This window comes from Euphorbia lathyris, chromosome 3, assembly GCF_963576675.1.
Source record: "Euphorbia lathyris chromosome 3, ddEupLath1.1, whole genome shotgun sequence".
Lineage (NCBI taxonomy): Eukaryota > Viridiplantae > Streptophyta > Magnoliopsida > Malpighiales > Euphorbiaceae > Euphorbia > Euphorbia lathyris.
In genome coordinates, this window is record NC_088912.1 from 86504295 (window position 1) to 86524925 (window position 20631).

Consider the following 20631-nt stretch of genomic DNA (forward strand, 5'->3'; position numbering starts at 1 on the left):
GAATCCTATTCCGAATGGAATTCCTATTAAGTAACCTATTCCTATCTAACTAGGGTTTAGATACAAGCGACTATATATACCCCCTCCCTATGAGAATTTCGACTAAGCCCTAAGCCTCCCCCTTTGTGATTTTGGAAATTTCTTAGAGAGAGAGAGAAAAGAATTCTATTCCCCAAGTTCGTGGACAAGAATTAATTCGGCATTCCATCGATTGATTAATCTTATTCATCCCTCTTTCTCTTTGATCTTGTGTTGGTTAATTAGAGGCAATCTATTTTGGTTGCATCTCATAAGGGTTGATTCTAACTTAATCTCACCGTGTTCACGAAAGAAGGAAAAACAATCAAAAGGGAGAAATTCGTTTTTCTTCGCCTACATCAGGTCAGTTCACTATTTCGCGGATTCCCGGAGATTGAACCGTCGGATCATCGCGATTTTTAGACAGTAGCTTCTAGACATATTCTTCCACGTTTCCACCGAAGGGATTGTCGTTCGGAGGTCTGGAAGGTCTGTTTCGAATAGGGGCAGATTGGTAAACAGTTTACATCTCCTTTGAAGTTGTGGGCACTTCGTTTGCAACGGTAGATTGATCATCGAAAGGTATTTCTTCTTATCCCTCTTTATATGAAATAACGATTAACGGATCCTATGGTTAGAAGGAAGTAGGCTAAAATTTTTATATTTCCGCTGCTATACCTTATCCTTAATTTCCTTCACAACACACATATTCTCAACATGTCTTTCAGCGTTTGGATTGTTCTTTCAGATTGACCATCTGTTTGTGGATGAAAAGTTGTGCTAAAATTTAATCTAGTGCCCAAAGCACTTTGGAGTTTCTCCCAAAATTTTGAAGTAAACACCGAGCCTCTGTCTGACACAATAGACATTGGTACTCCATGTAGACAAACAATTTTATCCACGTACAACTGTGCCAATTTTTCCACTGAATATGTTGTCTTTACTGGAAGAAAATGCGCTGACTTGGTTAATCTATCAACTATGACCCAAATAGAATTATATCCGGTTAAAGCACGGGGTAATCCAACTACAAAATCCATGGTTACTCGCTCCCATTTCCATTTTGGAATAGGTAACTGTTGTAATAATCCTGAAGGCTTTTGATGTTCGAGTTTCACTTGTTGACAAGTCAAACATCGAGATACAAACTCTGCTACATCTCGTTTCATACCATTCCACCAATACAGCTTCTTAAGGTCTTGATACATCTTTGTAGAGCCTGGATACACATTATAAGCTGCAAAGTGTGCTTCTTCCATTATCTCCTTTCTCAAATTATCTACATTCGGAACACACAATCGTTCTCCATGCCGTAGACATCCACAATCATCAATTCTAAAATCTCGAGCCTCACTAACATTCAATTCATCTACAATCTTATACAACTGAGGATCTCTTGATTGAGCTGCCCTGATTCTATCAAGTAACACCGATCTAACCTTAAAGTAAGCTAAGAATGTGCCATGATGATTCAACTCTAGTTGCACTCCAAAATCATACAGATCTTGCATTTCTTTAATCAAAGGCCTTCTTTCTGAGCTAATATGAGCTAGACTTCCTGAAGATTTCCTGCTTAGAGCATCTGCCACGACATTAGCTTTACCAGGATGATATAAAATGGCACAATCATAATCTTTCAAAAGTTCCATCCAACGTCTCTGCCTTAAATTCAAATCCCTTTGCTGGAATATGTATTTAAGACTCTTGTGATCAGTATAAATTTCACAAGCTTCTCCATACAAATAGTGTCTCCAGATCTTTAGTGCAAATACTACTGTTGCCATCTCTAAGTCGTGAGTTGGATAATTTTGTTCATGTTTCTTTAATTGTCTCGAAGCATAAGCTATAACCCTGCCATTTTGCATCAAAACACAGCCTAAGCCAACTCTAGAAGCATCACAATATACAGTGAATCCTCCTGATCCAGATGGTAAAGTGAGTACCGATGCTGAAGTCAAACATTCCTTTAGCTTTTGAAAACTGTTCTCACATGCTTCTGACCATACAAAAGGAATATTTTTCTGAGTTAGCCGAGTTAAAGGTGTTGCTATCTTGGAGAAATCTTGGACAAATCTCCTATAATAGCCGGCTAAACCCAAAAAACTACGAATTTCTGTCACTGTAGTAGGTCTCTTCCAATTGGTGATTGCTTCTACCTTTTTAGGATCTACTTGAATTCCATTTTTGGACACTACATGTCCTAAGAAAGCCACACTTTCCATCCAAAACTCACATTTAGAGAACTTAGCATAAAGTTGATGTTCTCTCAAAGCATGCAATACCATTCTCAAATGGTTGGCGTGTTCCTCCTCGTTCCGTGAATAGATCAAGATATCATCAATGAACACAATCACAAAACGGTCTAAGAATGGTCTACACACCCTATTCATCAGATCCATAAAGGCTGCTGGTGCATTGGCTAAACCAAACGACATTACCAAAAATTCATAATGGCCATATCGTGTTCTGAATGCTGTCTTGGGTATATCTTCGCTCCTGATTTTCAACTGATGATACCCAGAACGCAAATCAATTTTAGAGAAGTGACACGCACCTTGCAACTGATCAAATAAATCATCAATTTGAGGAAGAGGGTATTTGTTACGGATTGTCACCTTATTCAACTGTCTATAATCAATGCAAAGCCGAAGTGATCCATCTTTCTTCTTAACGAACAACACCGGAGCACCCCAAGGAGACACACTAGGTCGAATGAAGCCTTTATCAATTAAATCTTGCAATTGTTCCTTCAACTCTTTCAATTCTGCTGGTGCCATTCCATAAGGTGGCATGGATATTGGGGTAGTACCAGGAACTAAGTCAATACAAAACTCTATTTCTCTTTCAGGAGGTAACCCTGGTAATTCCTCGGGAAAAACATCTGGGAATTCATTAACAATAGGAACATTCTCTACTTTACCCCCATCCACCATTGTGTCCTTGACTAAGGCCAAATATCCTTGACACCCTTTATGCAACAACTTTCTAGCTGTTATGGCTGATATCAAAATCGAAGAGGAAGTATCCTTACTGCCTTTGAATTCGAATTCAACATCTCCCGGTATGTTAAATCTCACCACCTTCGCACGACAATCTAAAGTGGCAAAATATTGAGATAACCAATCCATTCCCAAAATGACATCAAAATCAATCACATCTAACAGAATCAAATCTGCTAGTAGATTTCTTCCTTCTACCGTAACAGGACAAGAAGAAAATACAAGATTTGTTTCCACTGAGTTGCTCAGTGGAGTAGCAACAGATAAGGAGGATTCTAACCTTTCTGGAGTTCTATTCATTCGTGTAGCAAAGCAAGGAGAAACAAAAGAATGTGTAGCACCAGGATACAACAAGACTGTAGCATCAATATGGTAGATAGGAATAGTACCTGAAATAACAGCATTTGAAGTATGAGCATCTTGTGGAGTGAGATTGAATGCTCTAGCTTGTCCCTGTCCAGATTGAGGATTCCTTCCACTTGTCCTACCTCTACCAGCAAAACGACTCGGCTGACCCTGATGTATCCCAGGGGCATTTTGAAACTGAAATGGAGTAGAAAGATTTCCAGCTTGCACAGGAACAATGGGTCTAACAGCATTAGATGAGGATCCCTGAGAAAAAGTAGGCTGAAATCCAGACTGTGGACATTGTCTAGCCATATGCCCATACTGACCACATCTGAAACAACTACCAGATGTAGTATAACAAGGACCCTGATGATTTCTACCACATATATTGCAAGAACTATAGCCTGATCCAGAACTGCTGTGGCTTGAACCTGAACTTTGTCCACTGCCACTCTGGTTGAAACCTCTGCCATGCCTATGACCATGTCTCCCTTTCTTGTGAAATCTCGACCTCTGTCTCAAAGGTTGTGTGCTTCCCATCTGAAAATTACCCATGTTACCACCAGTAACTGAAGAAGATTGACCACCATCTTTAGGCTTAGGATTCTGAATAGAGTGACGAATTTCCCTTGATTGATTAAAATCAAGTTCCATATGACGGGCTGCATCCACTAACTGCTGAAAAGTGCATCCTGAAGTAACTAACATGATATGCATAGAGGTATTGTTGGAAATTAGGCTAAGGTATAGCATCGGAAATATAAATTTTTTAACCTATTTCCATAAACCACAAGATCTGTTAACCATTATTTCATATAAAGAGGGATAAGAAGAATTACCTCTTGATGATCACTCTACCATTGTTAATGAAGTGCCCACAACTTCAAAAGAGATAGAAACTGTCTACCAATCTGCCCCTATCCGAAACAGACCTTCCAAACCTCCGAACGACAATCCCTTCAGTGGAAACGTGGAAGAATATGTCTAGAAGCTCCTGTCCAAAAATCGCGACGATCCGACGGTTCAATCTCCGGGAATCCGCGAAATTGTGAACTGACCTGATGTAGGAGTAGTAAAAAAAATTTCTCCCTTTTGTTTGTTTTTCTTCTTCGAGTTCCCAAACACGAAATAAACACACGGGAAGATTAATTTAGTATCAACCGTTGAATAGCAACCAAAGTAGATTGTCTCTAACTAATCAACACAAGATCAAGGATAAAAGAAATAGATGAAAATCAATTGATCAAACGAAGCCGTAGAGAAATCTCGTCCTCGAACTAGGGGTGTCGAATTTTCTCTCTCTTGGACTAGGTGAATTTCGAAAATCACAAGTAGGGTATGGCTTGCTTGGGTTTCGAAAATCTCAAGGGAAGGGGTATTTATAATCTCTTGTATCTAATCCCTAGTTAGATAGAATTAGGTTACTAAATAGGAATTCCATTCGGAATAGAATTCCTAATTATTATCTCACTATATATCTAATAAATTAAGGATAATAATAATAACCTCATTGGATAATAATATGAGTATATTAATCTAATTAAAACTCCTAACTTAATTATCTCTTAATTAATTTAATTCATATTCTTAATCTAATTAGGATTAACAAAATCAAATTAATTATTCATGTATATCACTACATGAATTTCGACCCCCTTATGTCCATGGGCCTTATTGGGCTCAATTGGGCTTCTATCAATTAATTAACATCTATCTCTCTTTTAGGTTCCAAGTCTTATGTGTGATCCATTAGGTTCTTATTGCTTCTAGCCAAATGCAATGTTATTAAATTAATTTTCAAAGAATTATATTTAATCTTTGCATAACGGAATGATGTACAGAGTATGTGATTAGCAAGTCCATAATCATTCCCCCAGAGCTATAAGAAGACAGGTTGATTCTGTCGTTAACCTTTCCGTATTAGTTATAGTATAATTCGATCCTTTATCAACTACATCCTTGAACTGAATCTTATGACTATGGGTGATGTCAAGTCACATATAGCGAGACGTTCGTTTTACTTGTACAGGCCGAGTCAACTCAAAAAGATAGGTTAAGTGAAATCTGTATTTCTTACTCTTAAGCTATCACCTTGCAAGGATTTAGAGTCGAGTCTTCCACAAGCGATCCATGGATGTATCTCCCATTTATCGGGAGTGATAAATGCTCAATCCAATATATAACGACTCCGCAATTACTTCCTGTGATACCCAACGTCTACTGTTCACACCCAGAGTCATCTCTGTTAAGGATCGTGTTACACCAGAGTCAAAGCATCACATTCCGTAATCCAGAATACCAATTAATATTCCTTTGAGTCTGAGGATTAGTTATACCTATTAATACCAATGAGATGAACAGGTGACAATGATGAATCTACCCATCCTGTTATCTCAAATTGGATCCCCAATCCTAATGAACAATGTTTCATCGGATCTATGTAACTGTCCAGATATCTGTATATATGAAGCTTGTGAGATCAGCTTTCTATCGGACAGAAGACATTGTTACATATAAGTCTCAACAGTGATATGTCAATCCCAAACATATCACTTGACTTGGGGTGGTTTTAAGTTTATCAGTTTACTATAAAGTTTTGTCTCACTTCATGCTTGTATGAACACTTTATAATCACTTTAAATAAACTTACGGATTTCCTTTTATTAGACTTTATTTAGTGCTTAAAAGGGATTGCCTTTATATAGTTATAAAACATATATCTCATTAAACAAATGATATAAAGAACAATTCATTTACATTAAGTTTGTATCCTAGAACAATTGTCTATAGGACACTAAACCCCAACATACTCCCACTTGGACTAAAGCCAATTGTTTCTAAAACTTATCCCAGTAGAAGTTAAATGACGATCATGTATTCTCTAGGTTAAAGGCTTTGTCAACGGATCTGCAACATTGTCCTCTGTAGGTACTCTTTCTATTCTCATATCTCCTCTAGCCACAATCTCTCTAATGATGTGGTATCGCTTAAGGTAATGCTTGGATGCATTATGAGACCGTGGTTCCTTTGCTTGCGCAATGACTCCATTGTTATCACAGTACAGTGTAATGGGATTGACAATGTCAGGTACCACACCTAGTTCTGTAATGAACTTTCTAATCCAAACCGCTTCCTTTGCTGCTTCCGCAGCTGTGATATACCACTACAAAAAAAGTGACTTTTGAGTACAAATAGTTAAGGACAAAATATAATTTTTTTGTCCTTAATTATAGTTTTGAAATTAACATAGAGGACAACTATATTTATTGTCTTCAATTATTTTTTAATATAGTAAAGGGGGCAAATTTAATTAATAAAAATTAGATTATATTTTTATATAAAATTTTATTATTATTTGGGAACAAAACGCAACGTTTCTCTCCCACTCTCCCTCTCTCTCTCTCTCTCTCTCGTTCTTGGCTCCCCCTCGTTGCCAGCCGACATACCGTCTTCATCCATAACCAGCGCTTGGCTCATCCATTCTCTCTTTTTTCTTCTATCCATCTGTGTTCCCTCTTCATTTGCCTTCCTCCCAAGTTCCATCGATGAATTCAATATCAAGGGTTTGCAACATTGAGCAACCAATTTGAAGACTGGATCCCATCGGCTCTGATGAATTTTCAAGGTTAGGTTTTCTATTTTTTTTTCATGAAAATCTCAAAGTTTGGTATATCTACCTTCAATTTAACGAAACCTGTAGTTGACTACTTGATTTATTCCTCTGTTTGTCCTAATCTCACTATGAAATTCTAAATGAAACCATTAGTTAACAAATAAAGGAGCAGAGAACAAACTGCAATCCAGACTTTCTCCTTTTGCTTGGCCTTTCTATTGATTATTTGCACATGTCTCTGTTTTGTTGTTGTTTTTGTTCAGTCAGATTAAGGATGATGAAGATTGGATAGAGGACGATACTCGTTGTTCATCCAGGTCAAGAATTCGATTGACACGACCATTGTTCGTATCGTTCAACACTATTTTGATATCTGGAAAAGAGGAACCAAAAGCAATACTATCTCCTACAATGGATGCTGTGGTGAGAGTGTACAAACCTGTTAGTGGTCTATCAGGTGGTGAAGGTGATAGTACATCCCTTGCTATTTCTGGTGCTGCATTTTGTTCCATATGGTTACTGGTTGCATCTTCACAAGCTATTAACTTAATTGGAAAGCAAGGCTCTGTAATAAAATTGTTGATCATAGCGTCATTCATATATTTGAGAAACCTTACAATGCAACAATTTCACAGGAACGTACTACTGATGCCCGAGCTGATAAAACTCACCCTCATTCCATTCATCTCCTGCACCTTAGATTGTGATTGGTTCTGATTATACATTGTCCTTGAAGCCGGATCCTTCAATATATGAGCGTGAAACACTTCTTGATCCAAACAATCTGCAATATGCGCTGTCACTTTATGGACAAAATTCTGCACTTAGTGGAATACGCTCGACAAGACCAACAACAGGACTTGGTCGTGCAACTGCTCCTCTAGTTACTCAGACGACACAATCAATGTAAGTACCTCTATTGTATACTGAGGATATTATTGGTATTGGTGATATTGCTTACATTTGCTGGACTAGCGGAGCCAGCTGTGTACGGGAAGATTGACACCGGATATAATTCATATCCTTAAGTACCAAAAACGAGCTACTCTACATCTTCTTTCGCCTCCCATGTAGGGGGCGCCGGCTATGGATCTTCAAGCTTAGGAGGGTATGGTTCCCCTGGTTTAGGAGGTTATAGTAGTTACAGATTTTGAATGTTGTTTTTCTCACGGTAGGACTTGTACATTTGTTTCATTATTGATTGTTGTTGCGTTACAATGACAGACATGACAAATGATATAGAGAAGGAAATCTCAGTTTTATACCTTTGAACATGATTGTAAGCTGCTCACTGGTTTTATACTCTTTACTGATTTTCTACAGTATACTGAACTAACAGGTTATAGGATGTGATACTAAGTTTGGTTGGATTAGATTTTTCCTTTTAGTAAGTTGTAAATTTGCTATATGACAGTGACAGATTTCTTCAATTTACTTTGTTGTTTAAATAGCCTTGTTGAAGATAGATTACTATTTTGAATTTATAGAATGCTTTACTTGATTATCTATATGCTTTTACCCTGACATGGCCTTCCAAAAGGATACCAAATATCCCAGTTTGATATACCAATTGCAACTTGCTTGACATCATTGATAATTGGTTTGATTTGTCTTGAATCATTTTTTATCTGTCGCCCTAGTATTGCTATTTATTTGTATATTTCATATGTTAGTTCTGTCTTAGTGAGTAAGCCTTACTTGCGAATTTTTATTAAATGCATTAGAATGCTAGTAGCAGAATGTAATCTATGTATTTATACAATGTTATCTGACACATTCTACTTGACTTGCATGAGCTTGATATCTAGCTTGTGGTCTATACTCTATCATGATTAATATTATTTTTGCTCTGCTATATGATTGAATTATACTGTAGACCTTAAACTTAAGAACCAGTTGAGTAAATTCCTGAATTTGGATCCAGAGGATTGAAAATTTCTAAGTGTCTTTTGGGCTCATCAGTCATCACTAGCCTTTGTTTTCTATTTTTGCAAATGCAGCGGGGAAGGGAGATGTGCTGTTGGGTGGAGGGAACAGAAAGAAGAGATGAGATAGGAGAGTGCTATCTGTTTTTCATGCAAGAAATGTTTTCCTATTTCATGTGTGAAATAATGGGCATTTTAGCTACATTAATGTTGTTAGGTTAGGCTACTTTGTTTTCCCTTATGGTAGATGTGACATGGGAGAATGTTATATTGCTGAACCGATCTCATGCCACCTACCAATCCATCACGGTGAAGATGTTATATCCGAACAGGAAATCCATGTTTCAAATCATTTAACGCCTTTATCCCTGGGTAGAATGATCAAATTATTGTCTTTATAACTATGCTTTAGCTGTGTAGAATTAGTTGACCTATGTTTTTTAACATCCAAAATTCCTACTTTTTCCTGTTCCATGCGCTTATACTTGCTGTTTTGTTTTCTAATCCAGGTTCATGCTCTGTGGAAGGATCTGGTTCACAGATCCATCAGCGAGGCTCTAGTATGTTCCTGCTAATGTTAATTTCCCCTGTTATATTCTAGGGTCCTTTTGGTAAAATTCATGTAGAATGTGTATTCAGTATGATGACATATTTAAAGTTCTTTTAGCATTTGTGTTGGAGAATTCGGAGCCATAGTTGCTTAAGGCGACCGAGGCGATCAAGCCACCACCTTCTGTTATGGGAGGCGGCGAAATTCGAAAGGCGACCGCCTTTCCACCGCAGGCGAGAGGCGGTTCTGGGGAAGAGGCGGTCGCCTTTGGGTCTCAGTTGAAATTTAGGTTAAAAAATGGAGTAACTGTAATCTGACAGTTCATGCGATTGCGATAGAAAGGTTCTCTGTATCCAGTTCGAAGACTTCATCTCCTCCGGGCTTCATCCACTTCGACAACTTCACTTCATCTCCTCCAACAGCACTGCCGATCTAACAGGTACATACTTCGACAACTTTACTTCTCTTCTCTGTTCTGTTCTAACTTCTAATTCTTACTTCATCTTCTTAGTTTCTTTTCTTCCTCTCTTACTTTTCTTAGTTATAAGTGTTATGCTGCCTTTATGACTTGTTCTAATCTTATGCTGCCTTTATGATTTGTTCTAAATGTTATGCTGCTCAAATTTTTATGAAAGTTTGTGAAGTTTTTACAAGTTCATTATTAGTAGTTTGTTGTGTTGTGCAAGTTTGTTATTAGTTTTGTTAAGTTTATCATTAGTTATTAGTTCTAAGTGTTGTGCTGCACAAATTTTTATGTTTTATGGTCAATTTGATTCTTTATTTCAGTAGAAGCACTTCAAAGTTGTCAATCCTTTATGGCAATGTGCATAAACAAATCGCTATGGAAATTGTGATCCCTCTATGAAAAAGAAGTATTTTTTATGTTATGTTCTTGATAGCATAGAAGCTGATAAGGTTGTGAAGTTTTAGCAGTTACATAACCTGTCATCGATAATAAGCTGCAATTATCATTTCCCAGAGTATGCATATAAACTGATCTAATGATTAATGCAAATAGGTGCAAACCGATATCATTACATGTGTTTAAACGACCTACTAGCACTTGGTGGTGGTGGCAACTTTGCTTTGTGCTTGGATGGAGACTTGTAAGTTGAATTTTTTACTAATCCACTTTGAATTTCTTCATTTGGTGCAAAGAGAAAAATAGAAAAATCATCTAGATGTTACTTCATTTAATCCTTTTATTTATGTTATTTTTCTCTTATTTTTCCTTGAGGTAGGTTAAATGGAACTAATGGACCTTCTGAAACCTATGGGAAACCTAGAAGCAGGGGCACATCTTTTCCATTCAAGGAATAGAAAGGGAAAAACACTATAACACCTAATAGGTCTAGAGCGGAAAATACCTCATTATGTGCATACAAAGGACAGTACACAACACCTTCAGACCAAATGTAAAAGCTCAGGGAAATAATCAACTCAATAATTAACCTCAATATTAGGATTAAAAAAACAATTTACTCAGAAATACAACCCAGGTACAAATTTATTATCAATAACTAGCATTGCTTCAAATAATTAACTCTGATTGGAAAATGACGCACGTGTGAAGTGTAGATTATAATATTCATGACCGAGAAGACAATTTGATGAATTATTTCTCAAATTGGCCCAATTTATCAACGTTAGGCGTAAAATTACTCTTGGCTTCCAACATTAGGAGTAAAATTGCACTATTTTAAACGTTAGAGGTAAAATTGCTCCTAACCCAAAATGTTAGTGGTATTTTTGCACCTTAACCCTTTATTTATTTACAACATAATGTGAATAGAAACAACAGATCAACAGTACAAAATGTCTGGTCAAGCTGGTCACTTTCTTTATAAGAACTCATAAGATCAGTGTAAACATCAACAATGTAAAACATAAATTTTAGTGGTGTTAATAATACACTAATTCTCTTCTCAAAAAATAATACACTAACTATGCTACCTATGATTTTGGGAGTGATAATGAGAATAATTATTTGATTTAGGAATGCAAATGTTATATGATATTTTCTGTGTACATTTGCAGATGAAGGATTTGAGAAGGATTTGAGAAGAATGAAATTATTTAAAGCTAAGAGGGATATGGTTTGATTGATCTTAGGAATTACGGTAGAACATATCAGAACTGATTTTATTTGGGAAGAACAAGCTCAATAGTTATATAATGAATTATGGTAGAATTATGGCTTGTACTTGTTAGTTCCTTTTTTCTAATCGTTTTTTGTTGAATATTACTATTATATAATAAATCATTTTCTGTTGATTTTTTTTGTCTGATTTATGTCTATAAATGAGGTTATGGTTTGCTGTTGAAAAACGAACCAGTAAATTACCGATTATGGTTGCTGTTGAAAACTTAACCGAAATCAGTAATTTACTGCTTTCAATTAATAATTAATATATTATTTTTTTAGGGCGTGTGTCGTCCTTTATTGTAGGGACAAAAATATGTCAGTATTACATGGGGACGACAATTGTCCCTAAAAATGGGGACGATAGTCATCCTTATGAACGGGGATGAGATGTTGTCCCTGGGGACGACAGTCGTACGTAAGAATGGGGATGAGATATTGTCCTTAAGAACAGGGACGACATTCGTCCCTCCTAACGAGGACGACAGTCGTCCCTCTTAACGGGGACGACAGTCGTCCCTAAGAATGGGGACGACAGTCGTCCCTAAGAATAGGGACGACATCATGTTTTTCGTCCCCTATAGAATCAAGGACGGAGGAAACAAGGACGAAAAATAGGGACGAAAAAATTGTCCCCGAAAGTATAGGGGACAAATTTTTATGTTTTTGTGGACGATTTTTGTCGTCTCTGAAGGTGTTATTTTTTGTAGTGTACTCTGACTCGGTCGTAGAGAAAGCTACGCTTCCCTGCTTGGAACTCTTCCAACTGACCGCGCCCCCATTCAAGATAAACAGGTATCCTGATTGGGATTTATAATCATTCTCATCTGTGAGATGACTTGCGTCTGAAAATCCTTCTATTTTCAGATCACCTTCTCCGTACACTAGGAACATATCTTTAGTTCTTCTCAAGTACTTAAGAATGTTCTTGACGACAATCCAATGCTCGTCTCCCGGATTCCCTTAGTAACGACTCGTTACAGATAACGTGAACGCTACGTCAGGTCTACTGCATAGCATAACATACATAATCGAACCGATTGCGCTGGCGTACGGGACTACAGCCATGCGTCGTTTATCATCATCGGCTTTAGGACATTGATGATTGTTTAACTTTACTCCATGTAACATGGGTAAGTTACCTCGTTTCAATTCAAGCATGCTAAACCGATTTAGCACCTTTTCAATGTATGTAGCCTGTGAAAGACCAAGCAGTCTTCTCGATCTATCTCTATAGATCTTTATACCAAGTATATAAGCTGCTTCACCAAGGTCTTTCATTGAGAAGTTACCAGATAATCATACTTTCACTGACTGTAAGAGAGCAACGTCATTTCCCATTAATAATATATCGTCCACATATAGTATGAGAAATGTTATAGAGCTCCCACTTGCTTTCTTGTAAATGCAAGCTTCTTCGCAATTTTGTTCAAAACCAAATTATTTTATGGTTTCATCAAAACGCTTATTCCAGCTTCTAGATGCTTGATTGAGTCCATAAATGGATCTCTGAAGTTTGCAAACTTTATTTGAATCCTTCGATATGAAACCTTCAGGCTGCATCATATATACATCCTCAAGCAGGTTTCCGTTTAGGAAAGCTGTTTTCACATCCATTTGCCAAATCTCATAATCGTAGTGAGCGGCAATTGCAAGCATGATTCTGATTGATTTGGACATAGCCACAGGAGAGAAAGTTTCGTCATAATCAATTCCTTGCTTCTGACGATATCCTTTCGCTACTAACCTAGCTTTGTAGGTGCTAACCTTTCCATCCATGTCTGTCTTCTTTTTGAAGATCCACCTGCACCCAATGGGTATTATCCCTTCGGGTGGATCAACCAAAGTCCACACTTGGTTAGTATACATGGAATCCATTTCAGAATCCATGGCCTCAAGCCATGCTTTAGAATCTGGACTAGTAAGAGCCTCTTCGTAGTTTTCGGGTTCGTCGTCTAATACGGGAACCTCATTATCATCTCCCACTAGAAAACCATATCTAACTGGGAGTTCACGAACTCTTTGTGATCTACGAATAGGTGGCACTGGAGTCTCATCTAATGGGACTCCTTCGGGTACCTCAACCGCCTCTGTTGTTTCAGTCGGTGTTTCTTCTTCTTGAACTTCGTCAAGTTCAATCATGCTTCCCTTTTGTGTTTCTTCGAGAAACTCTTTCTCTAAGAAGGTTGCGTGCTTGGATACGATTACTTTCTGATCATCTGGATGATAGAAGTAATATCCCATAGTTTCCTTAGGGTATCCAATGAAGAAACATTTATCAGATTTCGAATCTAGTTTGTCAGACGCAATGCGTTTGACAAAGGCTGAACAACCCTATACTCTCATAAATGAAAACACGGGTTTCCTACCAACGAACAATTCATATGGTGTGGAACTAGCGGATTTAGTTGGTACTCGATTTAGGGTGAAGAGGGCAGTTTCTAAGGCATAGCCCCAGAACGTCTTTGGAAGTAAGGCCATGCTCATCATGGATCGTACCATATCTAATAGGGTACGGTTTCTCCTCTCAGACACACCATTGTGTTGTGGTGTATAGGGAGGTGTCCATTGTGAGCATATCCCACATTCAGTTAGATAATTCAGAAAATCATCTGAAAGATATTCGCCACCTCGATCAGATCGAAGCGTCTTTATTTTCTTTCCTAATTGATTTTCTACTTCATTCTTGAAGCATTTGAATTTCTCAAAAGCTTCTGACTTGTGCTTCATCAAGTAGATGTAACCATATCGGGTATAGTCATCTATGAAGCTTATGAAGAATCTGAATCCTTCTCTTGCTTGGACTGACATAGGACCACATACATCTGAATGAATGAGTCCTAGAGTGTCTGATACACGCTCACCTTTATTGCTAAAGGGTGTCTTTGCCATTTTACCTTTTAAACATGATTCGCATGTTTTCAATGATTCGGGATCGATTGGATCTATAAGCCCATCTGAATGTAGCTTTAGAATGCGTCTCTTGTTTATGTGGCCTAAACGACAATGCCACAAGTAAGTTGAATTATCTACCTTATGTCTTTTGGTATCAATTGCAAAAGCAAGAATTTTGTTATCTAACACGTAAATCCCATTTTGTGAAATTCCTGAAAAATAAAAGATCGAATCTTTATAAAAATTACAACTCTTGTCTTTTATTGAAATATGAAAACCGTCGTCAACAAGACGGCTAATAGAAATAATGTTGCGACACATTTGAGGAACGTATAAACAATTCCTTAATTCTATTACAAGCCCAGAGGGCAAATTTAAAACATAATCTCCAATTTCCAGGGCGGCAACTCTTGCTCCATTTCCTACTCGCAAGCTTATGCTTTCTTTCTTTAGTTCCCTAGTCTGATTTAGCTCCTGCATATTTGTACAAATATGAGATCCACATCCGGTATCTAATACCCAAGATTCAGACAGTGAAACTGTATTTATTTCAATATAAAACATACCAGATGTTGAAGCATCGCCATTTCCCTTCTTGAGGGAGGCTAGGTACTCCTTGCAGTTCCTCTTCCAATGCCCGTCTTTACCACAGAAGTGGCACTCTCCTTTAGGCTTCTTCACTTCCTTTCCCTTAGCTTTGTAGGGCACGGCTTTCTTACATTTCTTGGGATAATTAGGATTGGGATAGCTCCCTTTCCTTTTCTTTGATCCCTCAATGACAAGAGCCGGTATGGCTTTGTCTTTCTTCATATTGGGCTCAACTGACTTGAGCATATTTTCAAGCTCTTCAAGAGAGGTTTGCAAGTCATTCATCTGATAGTTCATAATGAACTGTGAATAACTTTCTGGGAGGGATTGAAGAATTAAGTCTATACTTGATTCGTTATCCATCGCAAATCCAATACTAGAAAGTTTGGTAATGTAGCCAATCATCTTGACACAATGTGTCATGACAGATGTGCCCTCTTGCATCCTACTACGATATAGCAACTTGGATATCTCGTAGCGTTCGCACCTGGTTTGTTTCCCAAACAATTCCTTGATGATGGAATATGCATCCATTTCCTCATGTTGCCTTTGTAATTCCGGTATCATCGATGCAAGTATGATGCATCCGGCATGATCATCATCAGCCTTATGCTTATGGTAAGCATCAATTTCCTCAATGGGAGCATCATCAGCAGGGAGAGGGGGTATCGATGTATCAAGTACATACCCTATTTTATTGAACTTCAAAACAATTTTGAGGTTACGAAACCAGTCGGTGAAGTTTGAACCATTCAATTTGTTATCGGTAAGAATGTTTTGCAGATTGGTTTTAGTCATGATTATAAGAGTGGGTTTAATTAAACCTGAGAGTGAGAAAGAGTAAACGTATGTCATTCATTTGCTTAAAGTATATCAATCTAAAATTATAGGCCTTTTAGTTTATTTTAGATTGCTCCCACTATTTTGCCAAATTAATAGCCCTCCATATTAATTCGAAGAATTTCACAAATCCTTTAGTGAGCTAGGATCCTAACTCCTGAGATTTCGCCTTGAGTTTACTCAACAAGCTAGTCTCATTCATTAGGTAGATTCATGTAATCAATCACATCTTTAATGTGATTCCTAGGTTATTGGGTTACTAACCACATTAGTAACTAATATGCTATTCATATTAATCCCAACCGTCTTGCCCATTAGTTTATGACAACATGAGTTTACTCATCCAATTATCATAATCTAATTTAAGTATTACCCCATATTCATGAAAAATGATTTTCGATAATTCAGGTGTTGCCGAAAGGACCCCGAGCTTGAGTTTACTCAACAACCCAAAGGCCCTCAGCACTGCCGGTTGAATTATAATATTAGGGAGGGGCAGCCGATTTTAATAACTTGTTTATTTACTTAACTTTTTAATGAGGGATTTTATTTTAGGTCTCATAATCTAACTTAGTCTTGATTTGCTTTAGCATACATCAGACACATACATTCACATACATTGGCATTATGGACATATCATCTAAATTATTCCGTCGAGCCAGAGACGGAATAAAAGAGCAAACCTAAGGAAATACTAACTATTACATATTTCTCTTTAGGTTCTCCGTCTTCTCCATGACGCCTTGAAATTACATATTAATTTCTATACTACTAAAGAAAACTTCAATTGAATTGAAGGGAATTAGATGAGAGGAGAAATTACAATAGATAGTATAAAGGCAGGACTCGCAGACCCTATTTCAAAAATACCAAAAGACTAAAGAGGGTCCAAATATGTCCATAACTCGAAACATGCATAGACTCAATTAAATTAATTTAATTGGTTGATTACATAACTATCTTATGTAATATTTATGTTAATCACATTAACATATCAAATTAACTTTCATCCAATTTTACTTCTAATAGTTTCGTATCTTTTATATTAAATTTTTTTTAGATTAATATAACTATACAAAACTTTAATTATGCACGTCCCAATTATTTTGATTTTAATTCATTTAACATTTTGATTTACAAATTGGTAAAATAAACTTTTAAACAAATTTTCATTCGATAATCAAAACAGAAAACTATCAATTTCTGAAACATATATATTTAAATATAAAAACGATTTTAAATATATATATATATATATATATATATCAGTTCTAAAACAGTTTTAAAACGATTTTCAGAAAATAGGAAAAACTACTATAGATTTCCGTTTTATCTTTAGAATTAATAAAACTGATTTTATCAATCTAACTATAAAACTAATAGATTTTGTTATAATGATTATCAACCAAAATAATTAGGAACATACGCATAATCTGTTTTAATTAACAATTAATTAAAGTTTATTTATCTTTAGAATTAATTAATCAAAACAATTTGTTGATTAATCCTAACTATAAATATTTATTCAATCCTATTGAAAACTTCTAAATTTTCATATATGAAATAACAGATTTAACGATAGCTCTGATACCACTGTTGGAAATTAGGCTAAAGTGTAGCAGCGGAAATATAAATTTTTTAACCTATTTCCATAAACCACAAGATCCGTTAACCGTTATTTCATATAAAGAGGGATAAGAAGAATTACCTCTTGATAATCAATCTACCGTTGTTAATGAAGTGCCCACAACTTCAAAAGAGATAGAAACTGTCTACCAATCTGCCCCTATCCGAAACAGACCTTCCAGACCTCCGAATGACAATCCCTTCGGTGGAAACGTGGAAGAATATGTCTAGAAGCTCCTGTCCAAAAATCGCGACGATCCGACGGTTCAATCTCCGGGAATCCGCGAAATCGTGAACTGACCCTATTTTGGAGTAGTAAAACGAATTTCTCCCTTTTGTTTGTTTTTCTTCTTCGAGTTCCCAAACACGGAATAAAACACGGGAAGATTAATTTAGTATCAACCGTTGAATAGCAACCAAAGTAGATTGCCTCTAACTAATCAACACAAGATCAAGGATAAAAGAAATAGATGAAAATCAATTGATCAAACGAAGCCGTAGAGAAATCTCGTCCTCAAACTAGGGGTGTCGAATTTTCTCTCTCTTGGACTAGGTGAATTTCGAAAATCACAAGTACGGTATGGCTTGCTTGGGTTTCGAAAATCTCAAGGGAAGGGGTATTTATAATCTCTTGTATCTAATCCCTAGTTAGATAGAATTAGGTTACTGAATAGGAATTTCATTCGGAATAGAATTCCTAATTATTATCTCACTATATATCTAATATATTAAGGATAATAATAATAACCTCATTGGATAATAATAGGAGTATATTAATCTAATTAAAACTCCTAACTTAATTATCTCTTAATTAATTTAATTCATATTCCTAATCTAATTAGGATTAACAAAATCAAATTAATTATTCATGTATATCACTACATGAATTTCGACCCCCTTATGTCCATGGGCCTTATTGGGCTCAATTGGGTTTCTATCAATTAATTAACATCTATCTCTCTTTTAGGTTCCAAGTCTTATGTGTGATCCATTAGGTTCTTATTGCTTCTAGCCGTATGCAACGTTATTAAATTAATTTTCAAAGAATTATATTTAATCTTTGCATAACGGAATGATGTACAGAGTATGTGATTAGCAAGTCCGTAATCATTCCTCTAGAGCTATAAGAAGAGAGGTTGATTCTGTCGTTAACCTTTCCGTATTAGTTACAGTATAATTTGATCCTTTATCAACTACATCCTTGAACTGAATCTTATGACTATGGGTGATGTCAAGTCACATATATCGAGACGTTCGTTTTACTTGTACAAGCCGAGTCAACTCAAAAAGATAGGTTAAGTGAAATCTGTATTTCTTACTCTTAAGCTATCACCTTGCAAGGATTTAGAGTCGAGTCTTCCACAAGCAATCTATGGATGTATCTCCCATTTATCGGGAGTGATAAATGCTCAATCCAATATATAACGACTCCACAATTACTTCCTGTGATACCCAACGTCTACTGTTCACACCCTAGAGTCATCTCTGTTAAGGATCGTGTTACACCAGAGTCAAAGCATCACATTCCGTAATCCAGAATACCAATTAATATTCCTTTGAGTCTGAGGATTAGTTATACCTATTAATACCAATGAGATGAATAGGTGACACGGATGAATCTACCCATCCTGTTATCTCAAATCGGATCCCCAGTCCTAATGAACAACGTTTCATCGGATCTATGTAACTGTCCAGATATCTGTATATATGAAGCTTGTGAGATCAGCTTTCTGTTGGACAGAAGACATTGTTACATACAAGTCTTAACAGTGATATGTCAATCCCAAACACATCACTTGACTTGGGGTGGTTTTAAGTTTATCATTTTACTATAAAGTTTTGTCTCACTTTATGCTTGTATGAACGCTTTATAATCACTTTAAATAAACTTACGGATTTCCTTTTATTAGACTTTATTTAGTACTTAAAATGGATTGCCTTTATATAGTTATAAAACATATATCTCATTAAACAAATGATATAAAGAACAATTCATTTACATTAAGTTTGTATCCTAGAACAATTGTCTATAGGACACTAAACCCCAACAGGTATAAGGTTCTCCTAACCCGAAATATATGTAGAACATTTTATCCTTTCATTGGCCATAACTTCTGGAACATATCTCCCCAATCTCAGAAACTGTCGTGTAAATTCTGCAACTAACATATTGCTATCCTTTCTAAAAGTTGCAAATTTCCTCCTTTGTTCTTTAGTGTAACTGAAAGGGATAAAAGCTTGCTTAAACAATTCCTTAAATCCAGCCCAAGTCATATTTTGCATTTGCGGAAAAATATTGTCCTTGAACCATACCCCTGCATCACCCTTCAATGAATATTCTGCCATCTAAATTGTTTCATAATCATTGCCTTTTAGAAATCTGGCATTTTTCTCCACTTCATCTAAGTAGTCCATTGCATCTCCTGATACACCATCATACATGGTAGGCATCATTCTAGCAAACCTTTTCCACTGCACCTAAACCACTAGAACCACTACTGCCTTGTCCTTGTCTTATCAGTATTTGTTGCATCATCTCAACACCCGATAAAAATTGATTGAAGTTAAAATCTGTCGGGAATTATGGAGGAACTTGTCTCGAAGCTTTCCCTTCTAGTCCACCCACTTGATTGACTTGGGGTTCCACTTGTTGAACCCCTTGGTTTATTTTCTTTCTAGGTCTACCTCCCTCCTTTGAGGAAGTGGTGGTGGTGGTGGTGGCAGATCACCACTTTCTTGATGAACAGACATTTCATCATCAGGATCTTCTATTACAGGTTGGATGATTGGTTCTGTTTGATTTATTCGAGATCTAGATTGCCTCATTCTGAGAATAAATAATGAAGGATTAGAAAATAACAGACTTTTACGGTACGTTGAATTTTAATTAAGGAAGACTATCAAAAACGAATTTGTAATCCTAATTCCGTAGTAACCAGAATTTCTATCACCCTAGGTCATACAATCTCTAACCTAGGCTCTGATACCAACTTTGTCACGACCCATTCCGTGGACCTTGACCGGCGCTAGGGAACGGGTAAGCTCAAGCTATCGGAACCCGTAGCAAGCCTTAATATAATATATGA

General features: G+C 36.6%; 1 pseudogene; it reads left to right on the forward strand.

The window, feature by feature from the left end:
* The first annotated feature begins 4071 nt into the window (after positions 1–4071).
* On the forward strand, positions 4072–11741 carry LOC136222754 (RNA-binding KH domain-containing protein PEPPER-like; annotated as a pseudogene).
* The last annotated feature ends 8890 nt before the right edge of the window (positions 11742–20631 follow it).